This window comes from Neovison vison, chromosome 8 (assembly GCF_020171115.1).
Source record: "Neovison vison isolate M4711 chromosome 8, ASM_NN_V1, whole genome shotgun sequence".
Lineage (NCBI taxonomy): Eukaryota > Metazoa > Chordata > Mammalia > Carnivora > Mustelidae > Neogale > Neogale vison.
Genome location: NC_058098.1, coordinates 129,957,923 through 129,971,737, shown reverse-complemented (window position 1 = coordinate 129,971,737; position 13,815 = coordinate 129,957,923). Strand labels below are relative to the sequence as shown.

Sequence of the window (13,815 nt, the reverse complement as noted above, 5' to 3'; positions counted from 1 at the left end):
TACTCTGGGCTCCCGCTTCACCCCATGGTGACCTCTGCCTCTGCATTTATTACATCATATTGAAATGATGTGTTTGCTTTTCTGGCTTCCTCAACCAATTATAAGCTTTTAGAGGTCAGGGATCCCGCTCATATGACCAGTTTTGGTGATCCCATCTGTCCTTGTGACCCACGGGCTTAGCAAAGCATCTGGCAATTGGCAGGTGTTCAGTAAATGTTTGTGGAATGAATAAAGGCATATCCAAACTCTAGGGAGCCAAGAAGCCATGACAGAGGTAAAGAGGGTCCACTTGACTTCCAGAATCCAAGAGGATTCAAGCCAAGAAGATACAAAGATAGATCATAATAACAGCTTTGCAGGAAATCTGTGAGTCCCTATACAGGCATTAAGCATTCCTCAGACAGTGTTTCACCCAATTCCCCTATAACCCTATGAGGTTGATAGTATAACCCAACTGCTTCCATGTAGGAATACAGCCCTAAGAAGATCTTCATCAGAGTCACTCTCTACGGATCTCCTGCTCCTGCCTGGAGTGATACCTGCGGCTTGATGGGTTTCTGTTTCTGAGCATTTTCAGAAAGGGGAGGAGGATAAGAGAACACTGCTGTTCACTGCATGCCCACCTTGGATCAGGGTCTGGGCTGGGTGCACACCACACACCCATTTTCATTTATGCTTTTAGGAATCCTGAGGGCACTCTATTGTCATCCATAAGAATTTAATAAATGAAGAAACCAAGATATAGGGGATGAGAAAAAGTGGCAATGAGCTCAGGCCACAGGCAGGTCCACAGAACCTGATATATAACTGGCACTTGGTAAATATGTATTGAATTAAACGGCCTGGAATTAAACGAAATATTCCCTACCCATGACATCAAATTCTATTTTAGGGTGCCTTGTTTCGGCAGGCCTGGCAGAGTAGCACCCTCAATCTGTCTTTAAAAGGCTGCAATGAGCCCCAGGAGCCATTTGGAGAAGTGGGAGCAAGAAGTGGTACCTCCCACCTGAATGACTGTGTGCGGTGGTCATGGATTTGGGTTGGGGCTATGGCCCGTAGGCCGCAAAATCTCATCAGCCTTGTAAAGGGAGATGTATTTATGCAAAAGTCTTGCCAGTTGGACTGCACAGGGCTCTTTTCTCCCAGAACACCTTAGCAAGGCAGTTCTGGTGGTAGCAACAGTGGCTGTGAGCCAGCTTCGAGCTGTGTGCAGCCCCCCGCCCCGAACATAATTGGAATGTTCTTTATTATATTTGACATAGCAGCCTATGGCACTTGGATGCCTGGGTCTCCAGCAGTGGTCCAGAGAGGAACGGGGTAATCATGTTAAATAACTGAAGATAATTTGCTTTTTAAAAAAATGTGCATATTGGTTGTCTCTTGCCTAGAAATATCTCTCAGTGAGGGAATGATAATTTTGGATTTCTGTAGCTAGCTTGGAAACTAGTCCTTATAACATTTGCAGTTGGTGGCAGCAAAAGTCTGTGTAGTTTAATATCACCAGATTTAATATTTTAATTGGAACATGAGCTAGACATTCCAGTGCATGAATCTCCCTGAGAACCTTGCCATCCCCTTATTCACTCAAGTAATCCAGTCATGGAGTTGTTTTATAGTCAACAAGAAAGTCAACTGGAGGTCCCACCCTTTGGACTATTTTTCTCTTCTCTTGAGTATGTCAAAATGTTATAAATGTCAGTTATTCCCATTCTCATGGCTCCGGCGGACTCAGTAATCAGTAACTTCCCCAGCTGCATAACAAATGCAAGAGAGAGGAGAGCTTAAGAACTTGAAAGCAATTACAGCCAGAACAGTTCACCCCTTTTGTTTCTGCACGTCTTGTGCAAAAGTCCTTCCCTGCTACTGTTCCCTGGGCGCCAGAGTCTACTTCCCCCTTAGAAGCAAGCAACAGCTTGCAGCAAGCTTTTGTTGACACAAATTCCATGTTGCCTGGTGCTTTTGTTTGTTTCACACATAATTCACATTTTTCTATCTTACATGCATTTTTCATGGCCGGTCCTGAAGCAATGTCCTGGCTTCCATCTGAGACTCCCCGTCTGGGGTCAAAGCCCTTGCAGATAACTGGGTTAAGGGTGTTGATGGAACACTCAGCAGGATGGAGCTGACATATTAGAAACTATTATCCTGCAACACAAAGATTAAGAATCACCTTAGATCAGACTCTAATCCAAACAAAAAAAATGAGCAATTGCTCAGGTAGCCCAATCTTAAGGACACAACAGAGAGTCAAATTTGCTGCTTTTCTATTCTTTTCTAAAAGAGTTTTTAGAAAACTCAGAGTGGGAAACAGAGGGAAAGTGTCAGTTTTGATTGAGTCTTGGATGGGACTCCAAGGGAAGAAGGAGAAAGGGAGGACAGAGAACAGGAGTAGGGGACACACTGGATATCATCAATGGCACAAATGGCATTTGTAAGACTTGCCAAAACTTCTTCAACCATTAAGGAAATGCCCTGAAATTGAAGACCACTTTTCTATCTCCCAGCTCAAGGATGCTTGAAGAGAACTTCTAAATATAGCTTTTTTACTTACAGCACTGACTTCAAAGAAGTTAAGAATGCCAAGACTAAAAGAATCCTTAGAAAGACTTATTCCAACTTTCTTCATAATGCAGGGCTCTATTCTGCAGCATCTCCAACAACACAGACTCTCCATTAATAGTGGAGTGTCTATGTAAACTCACTGTTTCACAAGGTTGTTCATTTCCTTATTCAACACTCCTTTGTGACCAAGTTCCTCCTTCCACTTAGACAAAGCACAAGATTCTGTTTCCCATCAGTGAGTATATATTCTGCCTTAAAGTCACAAGGAACAAATCCCTTCCTTTGAACATGGCTAGATTGCATGATGGTTATCAGAGTAGGTTTTGCACTCATTCTGTCCTGAGTTCAAACCCCATCTCTGCCACTTATGTAACTTTGAGCAAGTTATGTCAGTTCTCCAATTTTTAATTCATCTGAAATATAAGCACAATAGTTGGATCTGCCCCTTTAGTCAGACTTGCCTATAAGAGGGATGATGGTAGCAGGACCACATGGCAGAAAAGAAGTACCAAAGCATGAATCAGGAGATCTGTGTTTTGCCCTAAGTGGTCTGTGTGACCCACGCAAGGCTTCCTACAACTCAATCCTCCCTTTTCTAAAATGTCACTCATAACACTTGCCCTGCCTATTAGCATCTGGGTGCTATTGTAGAGACTGAATGCAAGCATGTGACTTGGACATCCATGACCTGTAGACCTATGGTACAGCAACAGTGCAGGAAAACATTCGGTACCCAATGACAAAACTGTGCCTGTGTTATCTGAATGAAAGATTAGGAATTGTGGGTTGAAGAGGCTTTCTAGATGATGTTTACGATTCGGTAGGCTATCCGGAAGAACAAAGTCCATAGAAGCAGCAGGCCTATGCTGGAGCTCCTGGAGAAGGAGCAGAGGTGTAGAGAAGGATTTAAGTGTTACCTGTTATTAAAAAAACTAGAAAGGCAAGAGTGATGGGAAGAACACATCACTGGGCTCCAGAAAGTGTTTAGTGGTTGTCTCTGGGGTGCTAATCAAAGGAACTTCAAGCAGGGGTGAGTAAAGAAGGGCCTGGTGTTCTGAGAGACTGGGCTGCTTCTTAGCTTCCTTCACCTTGTTCTGATTCCCCAAGATTCACTTCTTCAAGACCAAACCCTAACTGAATCTTCCCCCAGAAAGTCTTCCCTCAAGTCTGGAACAATGAGGACTCTACCTCTTTTCTAAAATTTAAGCCATAAGAAACTTAAGTGTAGAAAACAAACTGAGAGTTGATGGAGGGATGTGGGTGGGGGGTAGACTAGATGGATGATGGGGATTAAGGAGGGCACTTCGGTAATGAGTACTGGCTGTTGTATGGAAGTAATGAATCACTGAATTCTACTCCTGAAGCCAATTTTACCATGTATGTTAACTAACTAGAATTAAAATTTTAAAAATTGAAATAAACAAATAAATAAAATTTCTAGAAGAATTTTAGTCTGTATGAGTCATCTAGTAATTATGAGTCTAAAAAATAACTTCTGGACAATGTACCTATTTCCATCTTAAAACAAGGTTAGCTAACATTTTACAGGTAGAATATATTAGGTTCTACTACTCAGCCACCTATCATCCCCCGGGAGCATACATCAAATGTTACATAAAAGGGGGTTCCTGCTCATATCCTTCCTGTTTCAAGCTCCTCACCCCAACTTCTAGTCTTGCTTAAATGTCTGAAATAGTGGCCAGCATCCTTTTCCTACTTTCTTGTTCTTCCCCCCATCTCTCCTTGGCAGCTCCTCTGCCAGTACACTGCCTCATGGAAAGGTTTTCTACCAAGCTGGCTCAGGAAGACCCCAAAAATTTGGAAAGAAACCATGGGATCCATTCTGTGCCTCTCCTTTATCTTCTTCCATGCTCATAGCAGAGCAGTCCACAAGCTTGTCACTTCATAAAAGCTGGTAAGTTTAATTCACCTTTTTTTTTCCAATTTATTTATTTTCAGAAAAACAGTATTCATTATTTTTTCACCACACCCAGTGCTCCATGCAAGCCGTGCCCTCTATAATACCCACCACCTGGTACCCCAACCTCCCACCCCCCCGCCACTTCAAACCCCTCAGACTGTTTTTCAGAGTCCATAGTCTCTCATGGTTCACCTCCCCTTCCAATTTACCCAAATTCCCTACTCCTCTCTAACGCCCCTTGTCCTCCATGCTATTTGTTATGCTCCACAAATAAGTGAAACCATATGATAATTGACTCTCTCTGCTTGACTTATTTCACTCAGCATAATCTCTTCCAGTCCCGTCCATGTTGCTACAAAAGTTGGGTATTCATCCTTTCTGATGGAGGCATAATACTCCATAGTGTATATGGACCACATCTTCCTTATCCATTCATCCGTTGAAGGGCATCTTGGTTCTTTCCACAGTTTGGCGACTGTGGCCATTGCTGCTATAAACATTGGGGTACAGATGGCCCTTCTTTTCACAACATCTGTATCTTTGGGGTAAATACCCAGGAGTGCAATTGCAGGGTCGTAGGGAAGCTCTATTTTTAATTTCTTGAGGAATCTCCACACTGTTCTCCAAAGAGGCTGCACCAACTTGCATTCCCACCAAAAGTGTAAGAGGGTTCCCCTTTCTCCACATCCTCCCCAACACATGTTGTTTCCTGTTTTGTTAATTTTGGCCATTCTAACTGGTGTAAGGTGATATCTCAATGTGGTTTTAATTTGAATCTCCCTGAGGGCTAATGATGATGAGTATTTTTTCACGTGTCTGATAGCCATTTGTATGTCTTGATTGGAGAAGTGTCTGTTCATATCTTCTGCCCATTTTTTGATGTGTTTGTCTGTTTCGTGTGGGTTGAGTTTGAGGAGTTCATTATAGATCCTGGATATCAACCTTTTGTCTGTACTGTCATTTGCAAATATCTTCTCCCATTCCGTGGGTTGCCTCTTTGTTTTTTTTACTGTTTCCTTTGCTGTGCAGAAGCTTTTGATTTTGATGAAGTCCCAGAAGTTTATTTTCGCTTTTGTTTCCTTTGCCTTTGGAGACGTATCTTGAAAGAAGTTGCTGTGGCTGATATCAAAGAGATTACTGCCTATGTTCTCCTCTAAGATTCTGATGGATTCCTGTCTCACGTTGAGGTCTTTTATCCATTTTGACACATAGACCAGTGGAACAGATTAGAGAGCCCTGATATGGACCCTCAACTCTATGGTCAATTAATCTTTGACAAAACAGGAAAAAATATACAGTGGAAAAAAGACAGTCTCTTCAATAAATGGTGCTGGGAAAACTGGACAGCTATATGTAGAAGAATGAAACTCGACCATTCTCTTACACCGTACACAAAGATCAACTCAAAATGGATAAAAGACCTCAACGTGAGACAGTTTAATTCACCTTTAAAGAAAATGACAAAATGGTCAGTAGAAGGAGCACTGTATTTGAGAATGGGTTGAAGAAATGATCCATCAATGGCTTTCCCTCAGTTACAAGAGTTGGTGTCACACATGGCAGATCTCAATAAATATCTGTTAGATAAACTCTGGAGAACCAAAGCAAAATGAGGAAGTATTGAACCCCCCCAAATGGAAAAGTGTGTAGGGCAAAAGTAGGAGAAGAAGCACTTGCTGACAATGGAAAAATACTTCGTTAGGCAGAACCTCTGCTCTTAAATTCCAGCTTGACCTCACAATGCAATGTATGGTGGTTGTAACTCTCCTCCAACCTTCTGAATCTCAGTCCTCCATGACAAAGGCCCTCCTCACACCGAGCTGTCCACAGCACATTAGGAAGGTTGCCAGTGGAGGTAAATAGAAGTTACCATGGCTGACCATCACTTCCGTACCACCTTCCACCCTCCCTTAGCCTAGGTCCAGATATTTCCTCAGGAATGCTTTCAGAACAGCAGACTCTGACCCAGTCAAAAGTCATTTTGCTTGAACTCAGTTATGAGTTGGCATTGGAAGACTCCTGTCCAGAGAGGTAGGGGTTTATCATAATGGGAACTGGGATGGATGAACAGCTCATAAGGACAAGAAGACACATAGGGCAGTGGATAATCTCTACCCTCAAAACCTACAGTCATTCTGAGAAGCCCAGCACCCTATTTACCCTTAGTCATCATTGTGCCTACATTCCCCCAGCCTTGATATGCGTCTTTCAGATCTGTTCTTTTCCCATTTGTGTGTACATATCACACACGGACCTCCTACACAAATGCCAAGCTCATGTTTTTGTTTCTTCTTATAACAATTATTTAAGAAGTGCCTTCTGTGTGTGTGGCATAGCACTAAGTGCTTCTCATATTTTGTATCAGTCATTGCATCAGTGATGGTAAGATGACTATTGTTATCTCCATTGCACTACTAAGGAAACTTAAACACAGAAGAGCTAAGTCATTGGCCAAGGTCACACAGATCATATAAAATTAGATTAAAATCCAATTTTCTGAAGCTAAGACCGGTGTTCTTTTCTTTGTATCATACTTACCTTTAGCAAGTGTATAATAATACTTAAGAATTTAAGATAATAGTTATTAATTATGAATACTTACAAGTGATGAATCCTATAGTAGGGAAGACATATGATTTATATACTATATCCAACTCATTAATATATCATTAATATAGATCATTGATATATCTTAATATATTTTAGTCCTGAGGCTAAATATGAAATTTGTTTCCATTTTTTATCTTGCCAATTATTCATTTGTCCTAGCAACATTTCTGACATTGTTTCTTTCCAAACATCTGCGGAAAGATACCTTTAATGCTTTCCATCTATTTCTAACCCCCCTCCCCAAGCCGGTACAACATTACTCTTTCCTTCTCCCAGTTGCAGCCCACAGGACATGTACGCAGCCTCAGTGGTGGTAATCCATACATATTAGGGGTTCTGTGAGTTTTTTCTTAAGTTCTAAATAGCACAAATTTGGACTTAGTGAAAATAGAACCCATAGTTATAACCAACACATACAATCTTGGGAAAGAGCAGAGTTTCCGGGGAGTTAAGATGAGATCATGCAGGTGGAATATTTGGATCTCTACTTCAATCAGTTTTGACATGAATCTGGGAATAAGTGGCTATTCTCTGGCCCGATCATCTGGCCTACAATCTAGTGGGTTTCGGATATGTGCAATTTGGGCTGAAACAATCCAATGTGTCCAATAAAAACAAGAGCTTAAAATGGGAGACACTGACATCAAGTAGTGTGAAAACATGCTCTGTTCCAATAAAGACAGCTGAAAAATTCCCCCTTTTGTAACACTGAGCACAAGTGATGACATATTTGGTCTCACACTGAATTCATGAAAACAGAGATTTTTTTTGCAGAGGATGAAGCATCACTTGGTGCCCTCTTCCAGCAACAAATACTAGCATTTCACAACAGGTGAACTTTGGAACTAAGAGGTCAGTGGGAGAGGACAATTTTTCTAAGAACTGAGTTTTGGGGTCCTTCTCAGTGTTCACCCCAGAACCTTCTGAAGGCCAATTTATTCTTCTCTATTGTTTCTGCCTGTTGCAAATTAAGTTTGAAATACCTTCTCCTGACATGTGGCATTTCACCTTGGTGCTCTTTCCCCATGGAAAAGTCTTGCCCATCTGTTTTGAGGCAAATTGGCATCAGAATCTGATTCCTTTTGGAAACTTTAGGACAGAGCTGGTCATCAAGGCACATTAATCTCAACTAAACCTGCAACTGGACGCATGCGTCAAGTCCCTCACTGCCTGGTATGCAAGTGTTCTCCCCATGCATGCTGCAGTCCTCTGGTTTGCTCCCCCTTCCCTGCACCCCCCAAACCCCCCATCTTGCTGCTGGGCAAGAGCCCTTAGCTTGTTTGCATATTTAAGTCTACATGGGTTCCTTTCTAGCATTTGTTTTTCTTGGCATTTCAAGGCATGATGTCCATTTTTGTTATGCCCTTGACAGATCGAATCCTAGTGCCAACAGGCCACAGTGAAATGAACACTTTACATTTATAGAAGAAATTCAGAATATATTTTCTGCAGAGCCTAGAAATTTCGTCACCTGGTGAAATACTGCAGGCAGGACAGTGGGCTTCCATTGTACTTTTGTGACCCTCAGAACTGGCCCTGATCTTTGACTCTCTCTCTTTCTCTCCCTCCCCAACCTGCACATACACACACAACACACAGTTAATTAAACTCTGATAAAAATGCCTGTTTAACCTCCATAACACAGCCACAAGCCTAGACCCTGAGTTTTGAGCACTGAAGACTAGCAGTTATCTTTAAACAGTTCTAAAAGTCTCAGAGCTCCAATCATTTCAACTCTGCCTATATAAAACATGGCCTAGGTTAGCTACACTCAGTTCTTTCTTTACAGATAGACAAATTTTCCCTAAAGATGAAAGGTTTGGGGGGATTTTGGGCTCAGCAGTACATGTATTTTCTCACCAAAATATCTTACCTCCTGACAATTCTGAGACATGAAAGACTGCTCCCATACCCAGTTGTCAAATAACCATGAGTGAATACAACATGGCACCCATGAGACACCATGAGATGCCACCCTGCCTGTGCTTGAAAGCTACAAGTCCCCACAAGGAACATGAGACGAACCCCTTGCTCTTAGGAGACTATATCTAGTTGAGAAGGGAAATCTTAATACACCTAAAACAATCAGTGTACATTCTGTGTTCCACTTATATTCATAACCATGTTTGGTTACATTTTCCAAATTTCTTTGATTATGGAATATATTATAAAAACTCACAGAGGATAGTTCTGATCAGGTGGGGCCACATGGGGATTTCAGAGATGCCAGTATTGTGCTCTTTTGTAATCTAGGTGGGCACCACTTGTGTACTTGCTCCCTATCAGTTGGTTAAAATGTACATATACCTGCTCCAAAGTCCTCAAAATCATCTACAATGGTCTGAGAGCTGAGATATAACTGACTTTGTGTCACCCAACACTATCAGATTTATCTCCCCCAGATGCAGTTTTTCTCCTACTACAGCCTGTGGAGGGGCTGAGATGGGCTCTCTCTTGCTCAGGATATTACCAAGTTCCAGCTTCTCTGAAAGACATCTTGAAGGCATGACTTCACATCTGTAATAGTTAATTTTATTTGTCAACTTAGAGGGTGTTTTCGAATGAAATTACTTGAATCAGTAAACTTCGAGCTAGCAGATTTTTCTCTGTCATATGGATGGGCCTCATCAAATCACTGGATGGTATGACCAGAACAAACAGAGATCAGCCTCCCCAAGTAAGAGGGAATCTTCCAGCAAACTGCCTTTGGACATCAATGGTTCTCTTGGGTCTCCTCAGGCTGGTCCACAGTGAAGATGGACTATCAATCTCCATAACCTCACAAGCCAATTCTTCATGATATCTCTCCATCTTCCCCTCCCCCTCTCTTTTGTTCCCTCTTTCTCCATGAAAATATATACGTGTGTGTGTGTGTCCTCTGGAGAACCCTGACTGATAGAACATTCATTGCTACATACTAAATTATACCAAAACTCAGAGGCTTAAACTACAATTACTGTCACACAGCTACTGTGGGTCAGAAGTCTGAGCACAGTGTCTTCAGAGTCCCCTGCTTCAGAGTTTCTCACAGGTTGCAATCATGGTCTCTGCCAAGACTGCAGTCTCATCTGAAGGCCTGCCTAGAGAGGGACCTGCTTCCCAGCTCCTTCGCATGATTATTGGCAGAATTCAGTTGCTTGTCACTACTGCAATGAGGGATTCAAGTTATTTGTTGGCTATTGGCCAGAGGTTGCCCTCACTTCCTAGCCATATGGTCCCTTCCACAGGATGGGTCATGACATGGCAGCCTGTTTGATCAGAACAAGATTACAAGAGAAGCCAGAGAGAGAGGGCTAGCAAGAAGCACATCACAGTCTTTATAACTCAGTCATGAATATGACATCCCACCACTTTTGCCACATTCTATTTGTTAAAAGCAAGTCACCAGGTCCAGCCTAGTTTTAAGGGGAGGGCATGAATTCCAGGAGTCAGGAATCACCAGGAGCCATGCCAGAAGCTCTCTACTGCATCCATCCGAACTCCTCTTGCTCTATTTTTTGCATGAACACTCAATGCAGGCTTGAGAACTCTCAACTGGCACTCAACACAACCTTTGCCTCTGTCAGCCTATTACTCTACCTACAAAGCTCTTCTTTGTTTCTTCCTAGCAAATTGTACCCACAGCTCTGGATATGCATTTCAAAAGTTGTCAGTTATCTCATACATGTGAACACTTTGACTTTAAAACATATACTGTACCTTTCTAGAATTGTGCTTCAAACTTCAGAAGATGTGCAGGTTCAGTCTAACAAGCCGTCATTAATTTCATCAGAAGAAATGTCACTGGTTCTAACTTTATTAGACAATCGCTGCCAGGCAATGTGGGCAGTTTGCTGGGGAAGCATCTGGAAACAGAGAAATAGCCATCCTTATCAAATTTCCATTGCTAAAACCATAATGGTAGAAACACAAGTCTAATTTCATTTGAAGGGAAACATTTTCAACCCTCAAGAGAATGACGGGTTTTAGATTCTGGGTTCTGTTTCAGGGCGGCATTTTTGTTTTCTTATTGCCTCCCTTCCAGTCTATGGAGGTCGGTTCCATTTCAAAGAGAACAGTATTTAAGGCTGGTTTGCTGTATGGCCAGGGATTTGCTCGCCACCTCATCACAAAGGTATTTATCCTTCTGAGTAAAGTGAAAAAATGAAATGGTACCAAATTATGCTTGCCAAAGAAAGCTTAAAAATCCAAATGAAGGGTCAGACATATATGATTGCTATAATCCACAGGTTTCTCTCAATCCAATAGAGAGAGAGAGAGGAAGGGAGAGAGGAAGAGCGAGAGAGAGACACCGAGTGGTAAATATTCAAGTTCCTAGTGTCAGGCTTTTAAAATAAAGTTCAGGGAACTAACAGTTTAATGTAGGGAAGTTAATTTTATTGCTATTATTCATAACATCCTCCTTCCCTTTGTTTTTCTCGGGTTTATCAATTGGTCGACTTTTATGTCATCTTTCCAGATGAATAGAGGGTACAGAAATCACATGAGCCATCACTTTGAATAACAAGCTTGGACACCAGACCTCAAAAGAAAATGAGAATTTGGGGACACACATGCGCACAGACGCTCGAACAGCATTTTTCAACACGAAGGTATAAAGGTATGTATGGAGGAGTGAGAAGGATTCATGAACACTGACAGAATTAAGCAAGCTGCTGAGGCAATTTCTTTGGCTCAAGCAAAGTTTGAGATTATTTTTTTGGCAAGAATTACATCTTTAGGGATGCCTTAAAAAAAAAATAAGAGAGCTACAGAAAGAATTAACTCTTCAGTTGCTTCAGAAACCTTCTCTGAGTTGTGGACCCATTTGGCACGTCATAGGGTTAAGATGGGGGTGGGGTGGTGGGTGGGGACTGCAGAAGTGAGGAAACCAATCCTACCACTGTGGAGAAAGGTACCATGTTTATCACCAGTGTAAATAAAGCCCAATGACGACCAAGTACAGACAAGCACTGACATTCATTATTTTCTCTCTACCTAAAATGGAACCCACTCAGATGTAGACTGGGGAAGCCAACTGGATAGGAAGAGCAGTGGGAAAAAAAGGTTGGTGACAGGCTATGATGTAAATAGACTTGTTGAAAAATCGTTTTGTCTTAGTCTTAAAGCCTGATTAGTTCTAGCATATTGAAATTTTTATAACTCCAGTGTGCAACCAAGAAGTAGTTCTGCATGTAATCTCGTCTTAATAATAGCGGCTAAGGGACTGTTAGATGAAAATTATAGTGAAAAAGGTATAGATTCAGAAACAGCTGGTAGGAGGGATTACACAAAATCATTCCTGCCCCTTCCCTTCAACGATGGCTTCACACAAACCTAGGTCACCACATTTTTCTCGTGTTTCTTCATCTCTTTTCCTGAGAGAATTATAAAAGTAAGATCAGCATATTAAAATGGGTAAATGGGAGTCTTTTCTTCGAGCTGTTATAAGTGGTTCTTTGCATATTAGTTATTAGGTAGTCAGTCATTGCAAAAGAAAGGCTAGTAAATCACTTCCTGCAAAACTTCCTAGGGTATCAGACAAGCCCTGAGAAACTATTTATCCCAAGATAAAACACGCAGGATTGGGAAGTGCCATGCACAGAATGAGGATGAAATTCTGGAGGTGCTGATACTAGTTAAGTATCTGTGAGAAAGGTATGCCATTATAGCTACTCATTTACATTTTTATGAAATGTGGCTGCAATTTCATATCTATTATATTCTTGTGCTTTTGTATTAAATCCAATCAGAATTAAAAACAAAAAGAAATCTGTGGCATTTCCTACTTGACCCAGAGATGAGAAGGGGTGTAGGTAAAAATCAATAACATTTTTAAAAAACCAAATCGATCATCCAATAATCAACTGTCTTATGTTGAACAGTTATTATGAGCCTTTCAGAGGGTGTAGCAATTGAAATACAAATACTATTTCATTTAATACTCACAAAAAGACATGAAAAACTAGTTGTGTCTGTCTCGTTTTACAGATGAGAAAACTCAGCTTTGGCCAAGTAAATGGTTTCATCAAGGATTCCCAGCTGCTGACTGTAGTACCTAGGTAGGAACCAAACTCTCTTGAGGGCCAATTCCTCCTACCAGCCGTCCAGGGAAGACTAAAGCCAGGGTGCTGAGCCTCAACGTGATGCTCCTAGAAGTAGAGATTCATGAAGTCCTTGATATTATATATATAATGGGGATAGAAGATGAAGTCCTTGATATTATATATATAATGGGGCTAGAAGATGACTGGCAGTTGGTTTTATGTGTTCTTACTTATTACAACCAAAATTTCCCTATTTTTTTAGTATTTACATGGATTCCTTATACTGTTTTGTTTTGTTTTGTTTTGCTCTGTTACTGGTTCATGAAATCTAAAATTCTTAGCACTGCTGATTCAAAGAGACATAGTGTTTTCTAAATAATAAGAATTAGGCACAATGGTAGGCTACAAAAATAGCTAAAATCCTCCATTCTTCTCTGTATCCACATCAGTTTGTCTTTATGCTGTGACTTTGTAATTCCTCTCAATGAAGGCTAGAGGTTATCTCCCCTCCTCCATGGATCCGCTGAGTCTGATTTGGCCACACGTGCTGTGGAAATAATTGGTGTGCCAGTTCCCAGTTCAGGTCTCGAGAGACCGTGGTTCCTTCTACTTTGTCTCTTAGAAACTGCAACCACCATATGAACAAGCTCAAGCCTACAGGAGAAGAGAAACCAAGTGCCCACATGCCTCCACCAC

The 13,815-nt window shown here is 41.4% G+C and overlaps 1 long non-coding RNA gene across 1 annotated transcript in view; it reads right to left on the bottom strand.

The window, feature by feature from the left end:
* Positions 1 to 2,019: 2,019 nt before the first annotated feature.
* Positions 2,020 to 13,815, bottom strand: part of LOC122915811 — a 30,726-nt gene continuing 18,930 nt past the window's right edge. Inside the window, exons 2-3 of the long non-coding RNA XR_006386093.1 lie at positions 10,793 to 10,938; positions 2,020 to 2,145 (exon numbers count right to left, since the gene is read on the bottom strand). This is a non-coding gene — a long non-coding RNA (uncharacterized LOC122915811). The remainder of the gene's footprint in view (positions 2,146 to 10,792; positions 10,939 to 13,815) is intronic.